We start from the raw sequence: 12,247 nt of genomic DNA, 5'->3' as shown, positions 1-12,247 counted from the left end.
ATTTTCTTCATTCTATTGAATAGAGCATTGACGCTAACGTAGACGGAGTGTCGCTCATCTGAGAGATAACTCCTGACGAAATAACGAAACAAAACAGCCTGCCCCCGATCCTATCGCAGACATCGGCCGACTGAACCGAATGTAACTAGCCTCCCTAGACATTTATCACAACAAAATCACAAAAGCAACCTTTCGCCTTGGTAATAGGATTCAAAATAACTTGCATAATGATCTTTTTATGGTTAACATCTGAGATAAGTTGAGAGTGTTTCAGGTTAAAGGAGCTCTATAGTGGAATATATTGCCGACCATGTAAGCCTGTCCCTTGCTGAATTCTATTAGAATTGTTTATTTATGCGATGAAAATCTTAAGATTGACTGAACAGAGAATTATCTATAATAGACTATGTTTAAAGGTTAGTAGTCAGTATCTGCAACTTTTTGTGCCATTTTATTAAAGAAATAGTTTATATTACATCTTTTTCCAACATGGCAAAAAAATACAACAATAACACTTTCATAACTTTGATGCCGGCAAAGAAAACTTCTGTTTTTTTCCTCACAATTCTCAGCCACGCAAATAAGCGAAGTGACAAGCGGGACGCTGTAACGGGATCAAACTGGTAACGTTATAAAGGATGGCGGGAAAATAATAAGTTCCCTGATTACATTGCTTGTTCCGCGCAAATCTACACACGTCAGAATGAAATCCCGACAAACCGGCATTACAGTTGCCTTCATTTATGTTGGCACATCGGAGGTCGAGACTTCGGTTTTATAAAGCATTTCTTTGTCTAAAAGAATTGTCTATTTCTATTAATATTTCTTTCTATAATGAAGCTAATAAATTTATATCATCACAAATGCAACGAAACCATATGCCTGGTCATATACTTTTACCCGATATACCAAATCAAATGGGCTTATCAGTATTTTTTATACTAACCTTGTTGAATGTATTTAAATTGTCTGAACCGTCCACGCATGTTGCATTTAATCATCACCAGCTCACTATAAGTTCCCACCGAGGGGCTCGGAGCCTACCCCAAACAAGGGGTGACTAGGCCATAGTCAACCACGCTGGCCAAGTGCGGGTTGGTTGACTTCACATATATCTTTGAATTTCTTCGCCGATATGTGTAGGTATCATGATTTTCCTTCACCGTAAGAACGTCGGGTAAATTATTATATATGGCAATTCGAAAATCACATTGGTACATGGCGGGATTCGAACCCAAGACCTGTAAATTACAAGTGCTTAAACCACTGAGCCACCGACAATATTGCATTTAATAAAGCGGTTATAAATGTTCAAGCTATGAAATGAAATAAAGCAAAAATTGTCAAAGTTAATCCAGATAAATGTAATTCGGTAAAAGTCAACGTTGAATAAACATTAAAAGGAGTACATAGGACCTTTGAAAATTCTGTATTAATTAAACTCTTTGACGTACTGTGAAATTTGGAAAAGCGAAAAGCTTTTAATGTGGAAAAACCTAAAGCTCCGTCACCGTCGCTCCCTCAAGGGGTTTCATTAGTGAAACGGAAAAAACAACGCAACACACTACCTTTATAAAGCTTTTTATACAACGAAATTAATGTCTCAACCTCCGTGGATCTAATTAGCAGGTTCTTTGCATTAAATTTACCTCATCGCTTGTCACTTGCTAAGCTAAATTCAATTCTATACCAATAGAAATAAAACTCACTTTGATTTGAATATCACTGAAATATAGTGACGAGAGAAAAACATGAAGTGATGTAAAACTGATGCATTTTAATTATTATGAAGGTAAAAAGATAATAAAAACACTAATCCTTGATTAACTTACAAGAAACAAGAGAGTTAGAAAAAAACGCAAGTGTGTAAAAATGTTTTATTAGATAAATCTGATATTGTGGTAAAATGACAACAAAATCAATTTGTAAACTATCAAAGTGTAAATATCCGTCAAATCAGAAGCAATTGGTTGGCGCTGAATCGCAATAAAAAGCAACAAGCATCCAATAACTAACGGCAGACAATGGGGTCCTGTTAATCTGGATACAGTTTAAACTTTCATTCGTCTCGGCGAGAGTTTCCGAGACAATTCATAAAGTGCGCACAAAGGCCGGCGAGACGCCAACTACGGTTTTGTTCACTCGAACCTCTATTGTGTGCTCTGACCCATTGTCTGTTAAATCGGAATAAGCTAGTGTCACTCTAGGTGCATTGGATGTGCGAGGATAAAGCGAATTGTCTACTCGCTTTTTCTACCTTCCCTTTCCCCACCTTTGCACCTTTTCCATAATTCAGTCCACGCTTTATTTGTTTTCCGTCAAGACGGGTTTTGTTTTGGTGAGTAAAAGAAACTTTTTACTACCTTTGTGTGGAAATGAGATTTGGTAATGTGCGTTGTAGTAATTCCAAATATGCAAAATTTCTTGTGGTTTACTATCTAAAAAAAATTAAGTGTAAATTATTTACTTTAAGAAGCTTAGCTTGTAAATAAATTTGCGAAGTTCATAAGATAATCAGTAACGTTTTATTTCGAACATCGTCGTTGTCAAAATGTGTTGCAATCCGCATGAATGCGCTTCTCTCCTCATACTTCTGTGAAATATTCAAGTTGAGTGCAAAATTGTGTATTGTGTTGCGCACGTCGATGTATTGATATTTAACAAACAAGCCTCTTACATCTGAATGCGCTATACGGCTTTTAGCTTGTTAAAAGTTTCGAGTGTATTCAACTTCGTCCGAAACGAAAGGAATAGGATATTGAAGAAAAAGAAATTTTTATGAAAAAATATATTTAAAAATAAGCAAAAGGTTTCCAATACAAAGCATGTAATGCAATATTCAAAAAAGGATAATTCTAAAACGCAACTACGCACATACAACTATCTCTTTTTCTCCTCTCTATGTTCCATCTTCCTTCCTTGTCATGTAACGAAATTCGTCTTGATTTACGTATTCATTCAACTTAACTCTTAGTTGTATAATCACTTTTTGTAAAAGGTTATAAAATTCACAATTCTATATTTTAAAAAATAATTAATATTAAAAAATTATTACAAAACTAATGAGGAATTTCCTTATGGTTTTACAACGTCGCACGTATCGAGTGATTTGTCAACTCAGCAACGAATGTTAACTTAACACCGCGTTAACTTGAAATATGTTAACGTTAACCCTATTTACTGGCAGAATGACGTCGCTGCGAGATGTTGCCTTCACAATTGTAGCGATAAAGCGTCCCGTACGGCCAACAAAGCGACGTCGCACAAAAGAAGCGAGGCAGTCTTTGTGCCGCCGATACCGGCGACAAATGATCCTGTGTCTATGCTTTTTGACTGCTACAAATGTTAAATATCGTGTTACATCAAAGGAGAAGAAAATTCACATCCATCATGCCCTTCCTTATTAAGTATGAATTAAATTAACTAAGTCAAAAACTTTGATCTAAACTTTGTATTAAACACAACGAAAGAATTAATTTGATTCATATTAATATGACATTAAAAAATTCATCCTTTCCACACCACACACCACAATTAATTGTGGTTGGAAATGTATCTTTGTGCTGATCCACGTGACTCCGTCAGCGTAGAATTAACAAAGAAGCAAAACAAAGTAGCCTATGTATTCATCCAGACTTTACATCTGAGCCAAATTTCACTGAGATCCGTTTAGCCGTTCAGGCGACCAACTTTAACAAACACCCATCCATCCAAGCTTTCGCATTTAAACCTAACATTAGTAACATTATTGGTTCTATAATACGGCTGAATACTGAATCGAAGCCTAACATTTTTCTTTTTAAGCGCCGCTTACAATATGACAGACGTCAAATTTCATAATTTTAATGGAATTTAGACTTTAATCGTGGCCTTGTCAATTAAGACGTAGTATATTTATGGCCTGTCCCACTAAATTGTAAATTGTCTGATAACAATCCAACGGGTAATATGTGCTATGGAAATATCGGATTTTGTTACCTTATCTCACAGAAACGTCACTGTTAAGCTATCTGAGCGTCTATCAGCCAGTGGTGGGACAGCCCATAGTATTAAATGTCTCACATTAAGAATGTTCTTGCGAACCATTGGTATATTGTAATAGCCTATCAACTTAGCACCTGACAAGTTTGCATTCATTTTTAAGACAAGAACTTCCGTAGCGGGCTCGTTACCAGAAAACTAAGTCAAGTGTAGCACCATACGAGAGAACAAGGACATAAGCGGGCTGACATTTGAGTCTAAAAATAACATACGTTAACAGGAATGTAACCTGAATTCTAGGTTTCAATTAGCCAAATGAGCTCTTAGAAATCTCTTGTGGGACCTAAACTGTCTACCTTTTTCTCGTCGGTCGCGGTTTAAAAATATGTTACAACTCTTTCTTAATGACGAATAGGGTCAGCATACCTTAAGATATTTTACTAGGAAATGTCCTCAACCTTCTTGTACACTAATTTTATAATACTTGTCATAATGTACAAATAATTGGCAAGACTATAAAGTCTTCCTTGAACGAAAGTAAATTACAAGACAAAAAACCGCGTATAAAAATCTCATGACTACAAAATTAATTTAATTTCAGATACGATGAATACTCCAAACTTATGCTGTAAATGTCGCAAATAAGTTGATAAAAAAAAACAACAAAACTTCGCGGAACATCAGGAGCCAACGACGAACTTTTTATCAACAAGTATAAAATAATTTTAAAGTTCTCCAAGTTGTTGTTTCACTGTAAGTAGATATTTGTAGATATTTTTGAAATCAATTCATCATCATCATCATCACCAGCTCACTAAATGTCCTCACCGAGGGGCTCGGAGCCTACCCTAAATTAGGGTGATTAGGCCATACTTCACACATATCTTTGAGTTTCTTCGCCGATATGTGCAGGTTGCATCACGATGTTTTCCTTCACCGTAAGAAGGTCGGGTAAATTATGTACATATGAAAATTCGAAAAATCGAAAATCACATTGGTACACGCCGGGATTCGAACCCAAGACCTGTAGATTACAAGTCAAGTGCTTAAATTACTGAGCCACCGACGTTCCTTTCAATCAATTAATTTGTGGCAATTAACGTGTACAGTTGGGGACGTTTATTTCCTACCCATCGGTAAATCTCATTAAAATCACAATACTATTAGATTCAAAAGTTATCATAGTGCTAGTATCAGTGATAAACGAGGAATTCGCTAAAATAGCGACCGCTGCCATACTTCCGCATTCAAAGATGCTTTTCTAAATTTAATAAATTAATTAGACCAATAAATTTCATTTAAAAGAGGGCACACACCTTTAATTTGCACACAATTGTGCGATTGTCGATTGTTTCGCAGACAATTCAAATATTTGTACAATTAAAAATCGATTAGTGTAACCCCATTAAGCTTATAGGAATCAAAGCGAGACTAAATATGTGCGTATACTTTCTTGTATGGCGCACGCTTTATAGTTACTGTTAAGAACAAAACTAGTACCGTGCTGTAGAGTTGGCACAACTCTAGATTATCGGCATAATCACGTCCCTAGCTGACAGCTGTCAATGTCATTAGAAGTATGGATAGATTCGCACGCAACTTGAGTCTTGACTGGAAGTGTTGCTCTGAGTTTAAAGCGACAGTATCAATTAAATAAGTTGTCTAATATTACATATATCTTAAATGTATATTGATATTGTAAGAATGCAAATTATTTTGTATCTACGTGCTAACATCATTGGACGTTTATTGCCCACTTGAGGCAAGTGACAGCTTTGATTAATCACCTGCGACGATGTTTGCGAACTCATAGATCGAAAATATTCATTAATCTTGTATGAAATTTGTTACGCATGAAAAGCTTAATTTTAAAATTTCAAGCATAATTTGTATGTACAAATAATATTTGGAGGAAATAATGTGATATATGACTATCTCAGAATACTCAAAAAGTAAAAATGAAGGTAAACGATGGATGCTGTAGTACACAGTACATAAAATACAAAAAATGTTATCCCAGTTAAAACTGTACTAATATCATAAATATGAAAGATTTGTATTTTTTTAGGTATTGGAATAACTCAAAAATGACTAGGCCAATTTCAAACGATCATTCACTATTAAAAATACGATACCAGTAAGTAGCATGGGTTTTGTTTTTATTGTTTTTAATTACAAGCGGATGAAGTTGCGAGCAACTACTAGTAATTTGAAATTGTTGTTCTCTCATTATCACCATCATCATCATCATCATCACCTTCCTCCCCTTATCCTACTTCTGTAGGGTCAGGCCAACAAGATTTCGTTTCGACAAAAATCTATCATACATCATCTGTTTTAAATTACTGTTCTCTCCGTAAAAAAAAATACTAAACTGTTACAGTATCTCCATATAGGACAAAATATTATGAATTATATCTTCTTCCATCACTTCTGGAACCAATTGTGGAACACTACAGCAATTGTCGGATGACAGCTCCGACAGACGACAACGAGCGGCTCGTTATAACCAGGAAATAGCGAAGTATGCTCCATAGCGATAGATTTACATTGAAACTAACGTAAAACATATAGTCATCTTTTACATTCCAATATGAAAAAGAGAGACAAATGTATTTTCATACTAATACTTAAATTCTGCGAGATTGTGTTTCGAGTAAGTGTTTTTATGCTTGATTGGCATATTGTAGACCTACTACTGATTCTGATTGTGAGTCAAGACGATTATAAAAGACAAAATTATTATGTTTTTAATACTTCCTTTGATTGAGTAGAACATTCTAACGAGCGATGTATTTAATATCCGATACTAGGTCATTTTCTATTTTGATACATTACAATTATCTTTCGTCTAATTTGGCAACGTATTCAATAATGTCCAAGGTGACTTTTGTGTATCATCTTGCTAATATCATAAATACGATGTTAAGATGGATGTTTGATAAGTTTGTAGCCTAAATTGGTAAACGGATCTCGACAAAATTTGCCATAACCTATAATTTACTTTTTTCTAATTTCACTTGGACGGAGTCGCGGGTGAAAGTTAGTATTTACATGTCGTTTTAAAATTTGTCACAATCTATACTAATATTATAAAGATTTGTATTTTTGTTTGTATTGATATGAATCAAAAAGTACTGGATCGATTTGAAAAATTTTTCACCATTAGAATGCTACGTTATCGGTGTGTAACATAGGTTATATTTTTTATTACTTTTTTAATTTCAGGCGAAGTCGCGAGCAACAGCTAGTCTGTTATTTACGTTAGGACTTTCGTTTTATTCTGTAATGTACTTAAATGACGTATATGTACGAAGTAATAACTTCAGTATTCGTGTACACTTAAGTTGTTTTATGTGATTTAACTGGGCAGCGTTTATTTGCAGAGCGACGTCATAACCGAAACATGTGTATGCCGCGCTGTAAGTGTCAGCTTGGCACAACACCAAATTTTAAATTATTTTAGTGGTGTTCGTTTTATAGTTCTTCAATCCAATTTTATGCGATCTCTACTTTGTTGTTTATGTGAATTTTAGTCGTACGCTAAGATTGTATAATTCGTTCTTTATCTGACTTACAAATTCTCAAGTTATTTTATTCAAGAGATATCTATACTAATATTATAAAGAGGAAAGATTTGTATTTTTGTATGTATTAAACTCAAAAACTACTGGGTCAATTTTAATAATTCTTGCACCATTAAAAAGCTATGTAACCTTAGAAACATAGGCTAAGTATTTTCCTTTTTTTATGCCACGCGCACGTCACGACATCTAGTAATTTATATGATTAAAATACATTTCCCATAATACTTTGTGTTGAACATTGTTGTATGAGAATTAAATCAAATTATATCTTTAGTAAACAAAATCATAAAGTATGTTTTATTAACTAAGAGATAACATCTTATTAATAGTTATTAGTGTTATTAGATAAAAATTATAACTTCCATAAGCGTCAAGAAGTAATCTAGAGTACGTAAACAACTTGTAATTCAAAGCAATTTAAATCATTCATAATCAAAATTATATTTATTTGTTACTGTTGCAGTATCAAAGTTTTAAGATTTCAAGCTTAAATTTAGTCTAAAGTTGAAGAATAGCGAAGATTTAGAACTTAAATGACAATAAAGTGAAGAAAAAAAAATATAAAATCCTCCACCGCAAGTATTCCGTTCAACGGTAATGCATTATTCAAACAAAAAGAGCGACTTACATTGATAGTGAGATTTCCTGGTATTGTTTAATGTAAATCTGAACGTTTCTCAGAGATCGAGATAAATAATTTAATTGCGCACTTTATGTTACTTATCAGAGGACCTTTACCATACAACAGTAGTTATAGATAAATTCAAACACTTTATCTTTACAAATAAATACTAATAATTATATAAATAAATTATAATTCAGTTAATCTTACACATTTTTCATATCTTTATATCTCTAAGGAGTTAAACTATTTTTTTTAAATTAAAATCACTATACAACGTAATAAATATCTATTTTTAAATGGCGTTACAATGCACTAAGATCTTATAAACATAATTCATCAAAAGTGGACATAAATAAAAAGCTAATTTCTCAATTAAAGTAAAAAAAAATCCCGTTATACTAATCAATTCTTACCTCAAACGTAATACTATTTCACAACACTACACTTAACCCTTTCACCAACTCGACAATGTCCAAACGATCGTAAGCTCCCACGTAGCACAACAGACGTGCTACGCGCGCGGGTCTCAAACACACACTGTCTCCGCTACGAGACCGCTCTACGGCGCGCGCACGTCTACGAAAACGGTAATTCAAACACATTTATCAAGCTAATTCTGCAAATTGAACTAAATAATGACGTTTTGGGGCCACTGCTACCTTCTATTAGTGTTTGTTGATGTATAGCCTAACATATCAGAATTAAGCCAAACCTTAATCTTCGTACCCATTTTCTATACGACTTTAGGTTTTCATTACTACGCTCCGTCGAAGAAATAAAACTTCACCAATAAGTGTAAAGACAGATGGTTAATGGATGCAATAACAGAGGGCTAGCACGAAAATTATTGCGTTTTTTTCGTAATGCCGTTGACAATATTAATATGAAATTAGCATTCGCCCGCGATTCCGTCCGAGTGAAATTTAAAAGTATGTAAGTAACCTATGTGTTCTTCCAAATTATTATCTACAGCTATGCCAAATTTAATCGAGATCCGTTTATCAGTTCAGGCTGCAAACAATAATATTGGTAACATTTTTCACACCGACTAGAAAACTAATTTAATACTAATTTTGACATAATTGTTTCGAAAATTTTCGTGCTAGGTCCTCTATAGAAAGCTAATAATTGATTAAAAATAAATAACAAAAAGCGATCCCCGCTCGCCAGTCCCGCAGAAGAAGTGATTATTTTATTTATTTTGTATATTTACCGAACTAACTAGTAGTTCGGTAAATACATTTTAAAAATTGAATGTACAAAATGCATATTTGAAGGTAAATGAAAAGCTATGCCAGTTACATTTATTTGAGAAGTGATAAATGTGCAATTTGTTTGACAAACATAAACAAAAAACGCGTATTAATAAATATGACAAACTTTGCGGCGGATGAAACAATTTTGTTTTTTAATTGTAACATTTATAACTTTTGTTCTATGAGAATGAATAAAAATAAATGCGAAAGTTTAAATGGATGGATGTTTAGGCTGACTGCTGAACGGATCTCTATGAAATTGGTATAGATGTAGAGGATTTGAAAGAACATTTTGGATAATTTTGATCCCGGAAAAAGTTACGGTTCCCGTGGGTTACATTAAATTTATTTTTTCACGTTTACTCGATAATACTGCCACAGTTCAAATTATCTTTTTAAAATTTGCATTGATATAATACACAGTCTGGAGTAAAAAATGGAATACGACTGATCCCTGAAAAATGTCAAGTCTGAGAGATGTTTTTTTGTTTTTTTTTTTATGCCATGCGAACGAAGTGGCGAACAACAGCCAGTATACTATAAACTAGGGATGTACGTGTAGCTATGTCCTGGAGTAGACATGGATAAAACTACCCTTTCAATCATGCAGTCGGCTGAAGTCGCAGCCTTAAATTCCACTCGGTAATTCCGAATACCAACTGAACATTGATGGATAGTGCCGCTCGCACACAGATCACGCGCTTTAAAAAAACGTGTTTACATTCCATCGAGTTGAGGAATTTTATTTCATATCCAATTCGGTAAAATATCATTTGGAATTAATGCAATTACTCGTAGATAGAAAGCTTGTCATAATACATACGTGTTAAAATATAGTTCTCATAGTGGGTAGCGAATTTAATTCTTTTACTATGTGAGTTTATATTTAGCCTTACTACATCTACTTTTTATCTAATATTTTCAATGATTTATATCGTTTGATATTCATTGTATTGCTGTTATTAATTTGTGTAATGTCTTTAAGATTCTAGCACATGGATTTAATTTAAAAAAAATCTTAATAATAAACGTAATTTAATAGTCTGTCTAAATAACTGTCTTTACGGTTAATGCTGTAATTAACACTATTAAATGTAGGTTAACTTTAATCACAATAAACCGGAGTAACTCACAATGTTTTCTGATATAAGAGTAATGAAAAAATTCCCTTTGATAAGTCGAGAAATATTTACGCCACGTATACATTTGTGAATAATTTATGAAGGTTTCTCACGTCTCCGGTCACTTCGGTTGATGTGACATTGACACGGCGTGTGGTTATTTTTCATCGAGAAGGCTTATGGAAGCGATGGTAAAAGCATTACTGTGTACCCGCCGGCCGGTCGCATTCCCCTTACACGATTAACTCTCGTCATTTGTATCAAAGATTAACTTACCTTTTTTTCATTCAATGAGTAAATAAGGAATGTTTGTGTAGATTAATAAATATTCAGAGGGTACAGTGTAGCCAAAGAGAATCAAATATATAGAGGAGGCATAGTTGCCATTTTACTTGATACTATTCACATGATCATCACTAACGCATCTATCGATAGATCCTCAAAACAACATGTTAACATAAATTATTACATTTCAATTACCAAAAGTCTAAATAATTTAACTAATATTACAAATGCGAAAATTTAGATGGATGGATGTTTGGTAGTGTTTGAAGCCTGAAATTTGGCATAGATCTGGAACATAGTTTGGAAAAACACATAGGCTACTTAGCGTTGTTTTTTTAACTCCACGCGGACGGAGTCGTGGGCGAAAGCTAGTATTTATTGTTTATATTATAATTTGTAATATTTTATTCCATGCGAATACAAGGACATTAGGTGAAAGTATCGGTGATTTTTTTTAACTAAGCCTCGTCTATCTGTGATTTAAATGTCTTCGAGTGTTGCATTTGATATGTCTTAAATATTAAAAGTCTAGGTAAATACGAAATTCTAAATAACAACTAACAATTCACACTTGAAACGGTTTCTATATAAATCTAGATTGTTAGTATTCCTAAAAAAATTCATTTCATCTTTGCAAGGTAAACACAATACAATGGAAAATGTTAAAACACAATGAATTATATTTACTGTTGTTATGAGTACGTCGAACTTGAAAGCTTTATTGCGAATATATTAGGTATATTATGTACATTATATTCACAATGTACGAACGCGTTTTACCTTTGTTACAATCAGTCGAAATATTTACCTATACCAATATATTAAAGCGTAAACCCACACTACTTAGTTATGTATGATGTCAGCAATCACAACATATTTTTGTATAATGCTTTTATTAATCAAAAGACCTACATTTTCACGCTATTAAACTTAGGGAATAAATGATTTGGAAAATACCATCATACGGAAAAGAGACCAAAACTACAGACTGAGAACATGAATCAGACAATGTTGTCATGGTAACGATAATTGTTCTCCAATGCCAAATCCTTTCGTTTTCATTTTGATACAAGCTGTAGCCTGCAAACCTTGTTAGCCCAAATTTGGACCACCCTTTACGCCATTTTGATAGCGCGGAATTAAAAAAAAAGTAGTCTATAATATGCCCGTCTATGTCAGCTACCCGTCAGTGAAAGTCTTGTTGAAATCGGCCCAGCCGTTTCGGAGATTACCCGGAACAAACGCAGTTTGCGGACAGACAGACATGTTTTTTTTTAATTGCGATTTTCGTTATCAGCATCGCAAATACATCATCTTCCCGAAATCTAAAATTTATCTTTTCATATTACAAACAGACACTCCAATTTTATTATATGTACAGATTGAAAATTT

At 33.6% G+C, this 12,247-nt stretch overlaps 1 protein-coding gene across 1 annotated transcript in view; it reads right to left on the bottom strand.

Moving 5' to 3' along the window:
* Positions 1-8,688, bottom strand: part of LOC106100140 — a 158,247-nt gene extending 149,559 nt beyond the window's left edge. Inside the window, exon 1 of the mRNA XM_013278883.1 lies at positions 8,607-8,688. The gene's annotated coding sequence lies outside the window, so the exon portion shown is untranslated. The remainder of the gene's footprint in view (positions 1-8,606) is intronic.
* Positions 8,689-12,247: the final 3,559 nt, after the last annotated feature.

Source organism: Papilio polytes, unplaced genomic scaffold (genome assembly GCF_000836215.1).
Source record: "Papilio polytes unplaced genomic scaffold, Ppol_1.0 DF824069.1, whole genome shotgun sequence".
NCBI classification, from domain to species: domain Eukaryota; kingdom Metazoa; phylum Arthropoda; class Insecta; order Lepidoptera; family Papilionidae; genus Papilio; species Papilio polytes.
This window is presented reverse-complemented; position numbering and strand designations above follow the sequence as displayed.